The sequence below is a fragment of the Magnolia sinica genome, chromosome 5 (genome assembly GCF_029962835.1).
Source record: "Magnolia sinica isolate HGM2019 chromosome 5, MsV1, whole genome shotgun sequence".
Classification (NCBI taxonomy): Eukaryota; Viridiplantae; Streptophyta; class Magnoliopsida; order Magnoliales; family Magnoliaceae; genus Magnolia; species Magnolia sinica.
The window spans coordinates 40,131,783-40,141,374 of record NC_080577.1 but is presented as its reverse complement, the minus strand read 5'-3'; the positions used below and the strand labels follow the sequence as shown (position 1 = coordinate 40,141,374).

The window sequence follows — 9,592 nt, the reverse complement described above, 5'->3', positions numbered from 1 at the left end:
CTCCTAAATTTTCATGGACTTAAATCTGAAAGTTTATATTTGCACTTGAAAGAGTTTGATGATATCATAACCACTCTATATTTTCCAAACATATCTGAGGACATGGTCAGATTGAAACTCTTTCCCTTTTCTTTAAAAGAGAAAGCTAAGACGTTGTTGCATTCACTACGTGCAAGATCTATTGGCACATGGAATGACATGATAAGGGAGTTCATAAAGAAATTTTTTCCACATCATAAAACGAACACCCTTAGAAAGTCAATCATAAACTTTGCCTAAAAGGAGGATGAAACATTCTTCCAATGTTGGGAAAGGTTCAAGGATCTTGTCAGTTCATGCCCACAACATAGTTTTGAAATGTGGCGCATTACACACTTTTTCTATGATGGTCTAACATCTTCCATGCGCCAATTGGTTGAGAGAATGTGCAATGAGGAATTCATGAATAAAAATGTCAATGATGTGTGGGACTACTTGGATAGACTTGCTAAGAACGCACAATCACGGGACACCCAAAATCAAGCACCACTTCTAAGCCCACTCAATCAAATGAGAGGGGCAGATTATACCTTTTGAAAGAGGATGATGATATCAATGCTAAAGTGTCTAATCTCATAAGGAAATTTGAGGCCATGGAATTAAAGAAGGATAAGGCTAAGGAAACTATTTGTGGTCTTTGTGCTTGCAACATTCACACAACTGAAAATTGTCCAACAATACTGGCCTTTTAAGAGGTGTTGAATGAGAAATCCAATGCCGTGAACAATTACCAAAGACCTTTCATTGGGCCCACCTCTATTACATACAATCCTAGTTGTAGAAATCATCCAAACTTCAGTTGGAGGAATGGATAAACTACTACCCCTCAAGGTTTCTTCAACCAAATTCCAAATCAAGAGAAACCTCAACAGGACCCAGTTCTAAAATATCTCCAAAAGTAAGAGCTTTTCAATCAGGGTATGCTACAAGCCTTTCAAGACCTCACAACGGCTATACAAGGACTTGATACTAAAAGTGCGATTGGGAATAAGGGGAGCCTTCCAGCTCAACCTTTTCCCAATCCAAAACCACAATATGAAGTTAGCGACCCGAGCTCTTCAAATCAGATGGAGCAAGTTAAATCTATCACCACTCTTAGGAGTGAGAAGACCATTGACAAAACCATTCCGGTTAGGGTCGAAAAGCCTAAGGACCCAAAAGAGGATAACAAGGATAGACCTAGCATTGCTCCATAAGAATTAGAACCGAAACCTCAAAGGAGGCCGATTGCTCCATTTTCCTAACGGTTGGTTGTACCAAAACCTCTCTCTAACTCTCAAGACATTCTAGAGGTGTTGAAACAAGTGAAGATTAATATTCTTCTACTAGATGCAGTTATATAAATACCTTCATATGCCAATTTTCTAAAAGACTTGTATATGACCAAAAGATGGCAAAATATTTAAAAGAAAATCTTCTTAACTAAGAAAGTGAGTGCCATCCTAAAGCAAGATTGAAATGGCCAAGCTATATGTCCTAGAGGGGGGGGGGGTGAATAGGACTATGCCAAATTTTAAGATAAATACAGCGAAAATATAGAAAGATAGAACTTAATAAATAAATCAATTCACACTGCTGAATGCTAGCTCAAAATATTAATAGTTTTAAGGACAACCATGTACCATAAAAATGGCAGGGCAACCTTATTAGAACAAATAGAGAAACTGAAGCTCAAAGTAATAAAGAGATAGCAAAAATATAATGCTGAAATGTAAATCTAAATTATTACAACATTCCCCACTGTGCTTGAAATGTAAAATTTACAACATTCACATCCACACATACATTCCACAATTCTGAATGATAAAAGATAGGAAATATAAATCACACATCCACAACACAAAGAATTATAGTGGTTCGCTTATGTGTTCACCAACTGTTAAACAACAACCACACAGAATGCTACTCCACTCCTAGTATCCTCACACAGGGGATATTAGCGTTCACTATCAAATAGGTTTTCATAGGTTCACCCAAAACCTTCACAATTGTGTCCTTTTCAAAGGGCTTACACAATTCAAAAACCCTCACTTCTGAGTTTTCTGGCTCTCCTCAGATAACCAACAACTTTGAGATTTTTCTGGCTTAACCTCAAATAAAACCAAACAATGTAAATTACAAAAATTATAAAAAACCTGATTTTCTCCTTCATTGTAGCAGCCCAGAAGAACTAAGTCGGAGTAGAGATTTGAATGTCAAAGTTCAATGTCCAATACTCACTTTATAATGGTTCTAGGTTCTAATAGATTTTAAATTAAAACAAAAGGGCTAGCTCTAATCGATTTTGATTCCAAAAAAGGAAAACAACAATTCCTCTTTTCGGATTAGATTAGAATACAGGAAACAAAATCAATTAAGAAAGCTAAAGAAAGAGAATATTAAATATGCACACTTAGCTTATATGGAGCACCGACTTATCTCTCAAAAGACCGAATTAATTTAGCTTAAAGTTCTTTAATTTCCATGTATAATTTGAGATTCGTGCTCTATATATAGGTGAGCAAATCACGCCTTCGACTAGTCTAAGGATCTCTACGACAGGTCGTAGAACCAACAGATATTTGAAAATTCAGGCACGATAAGATTTTGGCAGTTTCACGACTGGTCGTAGGTTTCCTTTGACTGGTTGTAGGATCCCTTTGACTAGTCGTGAGTGGCCAAATTTCAACGCTGTTCTTTGAGTCGTAGGTCTATGACTGGTCGAAAATGCAATCGACACTGTTCCTACGACTGGTCAAATAGTCCCCAGGACTAGTCGAAGCCTAACAGAAAATTTTTAATTTTTATAACAAACTTACGACTGATCCAGGAAATGTTTAGACAGGTCGAAGCAGTGCTAGGACTAGTCAAACAAAGTCCAGGACTAGTCTTAGAACAGACCAAACTCACTTATATAAAACATATGAATTATGTATCCAAAATGGCCTACTCTAAAGGTCAACCTAAGGTCAGTCATACCTCAATAGTGAAGTAAGGACATTGAAACTTTAGAGACAAGTGACCTTTGAAAGTAATGGAGCTTGAAGTCTTGATGTCATTTAAACTTGAGAGCTTTTTGAGATCTTGAGATTGAACCTGAAAGCTTCTTGAGATCTTGAGGTTGAACTTGAAAGCTTCTTGAGATTCTTGACTTGTGAACAGTGCTTGTTAACCTAAGTTAATCTTTAGTAGAGCATTGTTCTTCACAGATGCAAGCTTCATAACAGTGTCTTTGGCACCACAAATTTGACAACACAAAGGGCTGTAAACTATGGCACTTATAAAGATGTGTCACAGAAATTCAAAGATCCCGGTAACCCAACCATACCTTGTTTAATTGGGAACTACCGAATTGAGCATGCACTTCTTGACTTAGGAGCGAGAGTAAATCTGATTCCCTACTCGATATACAAATAATTAGGTTTGGGTGAATTAAAACCCACCTTAACCACATTACAAGTTGCTGATTGCTCAGTTCGTATACTGAGAGGGATAATTGAGGATGTGTTGGTCCAGGTTGACAGATTCTACTACCCAGTGGATTTTATCATCCTGGATATGGAACCCATCAATAACCTGAGCACTCAAATTCCTGTCATTCTTAGTCGCCCATCCCTTGCCACTTCAAACGTAATCATTAATTGCAGGAATGGAGTCATGAGTATGTCTTTCGGGAATATGACATTGGAGTTAAATATCTTTTTCAATACAGGTAAACGATTAGAGTATGATGACGACTTTCAAAACATTAACATGATTGACTCTCTCGTGGAAGATAGAACACCTTTGACCTTATCCTCTAATCCTCTAGAGACGTGTCTGGCCCACTCCCATGATTTTGATGATGACATACTTAGGGAGATGGGTGTCATGCTTGATACTGTGACGGTACTTGAAGTTAACCAGTGGAGGCCATAATTTGAAGAGTTACCTCAAACTGATGAAGTGTCTCTACCATCTAACCTCAAGGCACCGAAGTTTAACCTAAAACCTTTGCCATCTGATTTGAAATATGTTTATTTAGGTTAAGATAAGACATACTCGATGGTGATTTCTTCCCACCTTGAACAAGAACAAGAGAGTATGCTCATATCTATATCCGATACGAGCATAAGGGAGCCCTTGGATGGACGATTGCGGACCTCAAGGGAATTGACCCTTCGATTTGTACTCACCGCATTTGTCTCGAGGATAATGTGAAGACCTCTTAGCAATCACAATGTAGACTAAATCCAAACATGAAAGAAGTGGTTAAGGCTGAGGTTCTTAAGCTGTTGGATGTAGGTATCATATACCCTATATCCGATAGCCAATGGGTGAGTCCAACTCAAGTGGTTCCCAAGAAGTCCGGAATCACCATCATAGCCAATGCCAACAATGAACTTATGCCAACTAGAGGCACTACTGGTTGGAGAATGTGCAATGACTTCAAAAAGTTGAATACCGTCACGAGGAAGGATCACTTTCCTTTGTCCTTCATCAATCAAATTTTGCAAAGGCTAGCTGGTCATTCATATTATTGTTTCCTTAACGGGTATTTGGGCTATAACCAGATAAAGATAGCTCCTGAAGATCAGAAAAAGACCACATTTACATGTCCCTATGACAGATTTACTTACCTAAGGATGCCATTCAGAATATGTAACGCCCCTGCCACCTTTTAGCAATGTATGATGAGTATTTTTTCTAATATAGCGGGGCAATATCTGGAGATCTTCATGGATGACTTCTCTGTCTTTGGTCCATCTTTTAGTGATTGCTTAAAGAATCTTAAATATGTCTTGAAAAGATGTGAAGAAAAGAATTTGGTACTCAATTGGGAGAAGTGTCATTTCATGATTCGTAAGAGAATTGTCCTTAGACATATCATCTCGTCCAAATGAATCGAGGTAAATAAGGCAAAAATTGATCTTATCTCTAATCTACCTCCACCTAAGAACATACGAGACATGCGATCCTTCTTAGGACACGCTAGTTTTTACAAAAGATTCATAAAGGACTTCAGTCTCCTCTCTCTTCCTCTATGTAATCTACTTCAAAAGGATGTACCATACGAGTGGATGGAGCAATTTCAGGAAGCTTTCACTAAGCTTAAGGGCCTGTTAACCACTTCACCTATCATGGAGCCACCCGACTGGAGCCTTCCTTTTGAACTTATATGCGACGCGTATGACTATGCTCTCAGGGAGATTTTAGGCCGGAGAGAAGAAAAAAAGCCCTACATTATTCATTACGCAAGTAGAACTCTAAATCCGGCCTAAGTGAACTACTCGATTGCGGAAAAGGAACTCTTAGCCATCGTGTTAGCCTTGGACAAATTCAAGTCTTATTTGATCAGAACTAAGATCATTATTTACACATATCATGCGGCACTCGAGTATCTTCTTTCTAAGAATGATGTTAAGCCCCATCTGATTAGATGGATCCTCCTACTCCAAGAATTTGATTTGAAAATAAGAGATAAAAAGGGAGTAGAGAACGTAGTGGTTGACCATCTTGCTTGCCTTGATCTCCCTAATTCCCCTGAGATGACACATATCAATGACATGTTCCCTGAAGAACAATTGTACAAAGTCTCCCATTCACCTTGGTTTGCTAATATTGCTAATTATCTTGCCACAGGTTTCACACTGACACATTGGACTGCGCAAGATAAGAAGAAAATTTTCACCAAGGTGGGAAAATTCTTTTGGGATGATTCGTATTTATTTAAATATTACCCAGACCAAATTTTGAGGAGATGTGTGACAGACGATGAACATCAAAGTGTCATCTCCTTCTGTCACTCTCAAGCCTGTGGTGGTCACTTTTCTGCTAAAAAGACCATGGCCAAGATTCTGTAGTGTTGGTTTTATTAGCCCCCTATGTTCAAAGACACTCATGAGTTTTGTAAGGCTTGTGAGCATTATCAGAAATTGGGAACATTATCCCATCGAAATATGATGCCCTTGAACCCCATCCTTATCATAGAAGCATTTGGTTGTTGGGATATCGATTTCATGGAACCATTCCCCCAATCCTTTGGAAATCTATATATTTGGCTCGTCATATACTATGTCACTAAATGGGTGGAAGCGATTCCGTGCCAGAACAATGACCATTGAACGGTCATTAAGTTTTTAAAAGAGAATATCCTTTCTCGGTTCGGAACGCCTCGAGCCATCATTAGTGATGGAGGCTCACATTTTTGTAATAGGCCATTCACGAATTTAATGAAGAAATATGGCATCTCTCATAAGGTGAGCACTCCATACCACTCACAAATAAGTGGGCAAGCTGAGATTTTCAATAGAGAAATTAAACACACATTGAAAAAGATGGTTAACCCTGACCGTAAGGATTGGTCAATCCGATTGACCGATGCCTTATGGGCTTACCGTACCATATTTAAAACCCTTATTGGAATGTCTCCCGTTAGAATTGTCTATGGGAAGGCTTGCCAATTGCCTGTAGAGTTGGAACATAGAGCCTAGTGGGCAATTAAAATTTTAAATTTCAATCTGGACACGCTAGCTTGCTACGTAAACTACAATTGAATAAACTCAAAGAAATCCAGAACGATGCGTACGAGAACTCGAGAATTTATAAGGACAGGATGAAGGCATTTTACGATCAACACATTCTTCAAAAATCATTCACGCCAGGTCAGAAAGTCCTTTTGTATAATTCTCGGTTACATCTCTTTCCGAGTAAGCTTCGATCTCATTGGACCGGCCCTTTCATTGTTATCAATGTTTATCCTCATGGGGCTGTCGAGATTCAGAATCCAAACAATGATAATGAGTTTAAAGTAAATGGACATCGATTAAAGCCATTTATTGAGAAAATTGATTCAGAGGACATGTCCATACCTCTGAATGATCCTGTGTACCAGGATTGATCTCTTAGTCTGATGGAGGTATAGGTAGGTTTACTGCTTTCATAGGACTAGGGTAGTTTGGTTTCTGTCGTTCTAGGATAGTCGGCTTTATGCTGTTAGGATAGTTCTCTTTCCATTTATTTTAGGATAGTTTGCTTTTGTTGGTTTAACTCTTGTGCTGACCCACTTTCACACTGAGATCTCTTTAGAAAAGTCATATAGTCTCTTCATCAGGTACTATCTTTCCATCACTTCTCCTTTATTTTTGTTGTCTCATGTGCATTGCATGTTTATATCTTTTACATTGAGGACAATATAGATTTTAGGTTGGGGATGGGAGATTAGGTTACCTAATCAGTGTTTTCTCAGTCTTGAGCAAAAATTGTGAAAAAAATTTCAAATTTTTCTGAAAAATTTTGTGAATTCGAGTGATTTTGAAGGATATTCTTGAATTAAGAAGTATAAGATACGTAATATTGGTGATTTATGACTCTTGGATTCAGTTATCTGTTAGATTTCACAGTTAAATTTATTAATCCATGATTAGAAGTTTTAAACATTAATTAAGTCATGATTTCACATGTCACATCTGGCATACACATTAAGGTCTCAATTTGATATTGAATTGGTAACTTGGTGATCATTAAGCATTGAAGGAACCAGCCTTGGGAATTTGCCCATCATGTTCAATGAGTAAATAAACATTAAAAAAAAAAACAGTTGTCATCGAAAATGGCTACCTATTAAAGATCTTTAAAAAGATTGACACGGCGTGAAGCCATTGATGAAAAAATCAAAAGCTGGAAGAACAAAAAGGCTAACTTATAAGGCAAGTTTCAGTTTAAGTTTGGTTATCCAGAATGCTCTTTTTGGTTATCAATGTTATCATGAAAATTGACGATTAGACCTTTAATTGTGATAAGTTGAGGTTGCACTATACACCCATGGAACTCAATGTTGAGAATTTTTCTAATTGATGGATTAATACTTTGAACTTGACTATGAAGTTTATCGTGCACTTGAGTCTAGGAGAAAGTAATACTCAACATTAATGCATCTTAGAATTCTATTATCTGGATTGCTTTTCAAAAATCACTTGACTTAATAGAAATTGTCATGTAATTCTCAAAATATTTTTCGCATACTTTGCTCGGGACTAGCAAAATGCTGGTTGGGGATTGTGTTGAGGGTCAAATATTGCATATTAGACCCCAGTTATTACTTAGTTTTACGTACATGATGCTTAACGCTCTATTTTAATCGTGTTTGTGTTGCAAGGTAAATTTAAGAGTTTAGATTGAAAAAAGGGTACTAAAGGCATGGATTTGATGCTCACAAATCACCAAGGCAAGGGACGGATCTTAGGGGACCGAGATTGAAGAATTCACATGCCAAAGATCCGAGAAAATCAAGTAATTGAAGATGAGGAAGCTTAAAAATCATCCTAAATGCAAGATCACAGGATTCCCACCATGCTTTTGGTTCGAAACTTGATATCTGGCCTGAGGATCATAAAGTAACCATACAAGTAAAATTTCAGCCACTGGATCTTTGTGGAAGTAGTCCAACGGACAAGATCAGTCGTAAATCACCGATATGGGGCCCACCTAATCTTTGGATATGCTTCATTTTTGGTCTCAACCCCTTAATTTAGATGAGAAAAAGGATGGATGGAATGGATTTCCTAGAAAACATCACAGTAGACCCCACTTACCAGTGCGCGTGCATAACACACACACACCAGCCGTGCACTGACACATCTTCCCGTTTACGCCAACATTCACACATGGTCCCCACTAGGATGTGTGTTAGCCCACCACCTTTGATCAAAGTGATGATCTAAACCATCCATTTGAACCAGGAGGAGATTTTGACCACAACCATGGTGACCATGTCCTGCCATGCACGTACACACATGAATACCACTTTAAATGCAGGAATAGACGGTAGAAACAAAAAATTCAATGGGCCGCACCAAATCTGAGCAAACACGTCAATCTTCAACTAGTTTTTCAAGAGGAATCTGATGAACGGCGTGGATTTCTTAAACGACAGACGAAGTGGGCCCCACCGAGCCCAGCGCAGTTCCTGTGCGCAAGGATCGCACGTCCAGACGCACCCGGCTTTCCCATGATGTTGTGTCCCACTATCGTCGATCGGATGGCCGATCTGGACCATGCACAGGCTGCAGAAGGTGGGCACGACCTCATCTAAGAAGACAGAATCAAAGGTTGGACGATCAGTCGTCGAAAACGATCATTTAAACGTAAGATGTTTGTGTCTCTCATGGCTGCACAAGAGTTACGCACAAAACCGCCTCTCTTATGCATAAAGCTTCTCTCCCAGCCACCGACCTACAACGCATATGAAAGGAGAGAGGGTGGACATGAGAGGGATCATCTAGGATCATCTTGAGACGTGGAAGAGAAGAGAAAGAGAGAGAGAGAGAGAGAGAGAGAGAGACCGTGGACGGTCGGTCATCAGCGTGGTGTTTTCTTCTCCTTTTCTTCTTTAATTTCTTCTTTCCTTTGATGCTTTGTAAGAGGGTTTAGATCATCATGTCTATGATGAGCTAAATCTCTTAGCAAGGGCTAAGAGGTGAAGCTTGTAGCGTGATGGGGTGTTTTTATGGCTTTTATTCATGTTTACGTTGAACTGACTTTGATTTTGGTTTGATTATAAGGAATATTCATAGTTTTTAATGGTTTGTTGTGG

The 9,592-nt window shown here is 38.6% G+C and overlaps 1 non-coding gene across 1 annotated transcript; it reads right to left on the bottom strand.

The window, feature by feature from the left end:
- Positions 1-246: 246 nt before the first annotated feature.
- Positions 247-353, bottom strand: LOC131247596 (small nucleolar RNA R71). Its single transcript, XR_009171873.1, has one exon. It is a non-coding gene; the product is annotated as a small nucleolar RNA R71 (small nucleolar RNA).
- Positions 354-9,592: the final 9,239 nt, after the last annotated feature.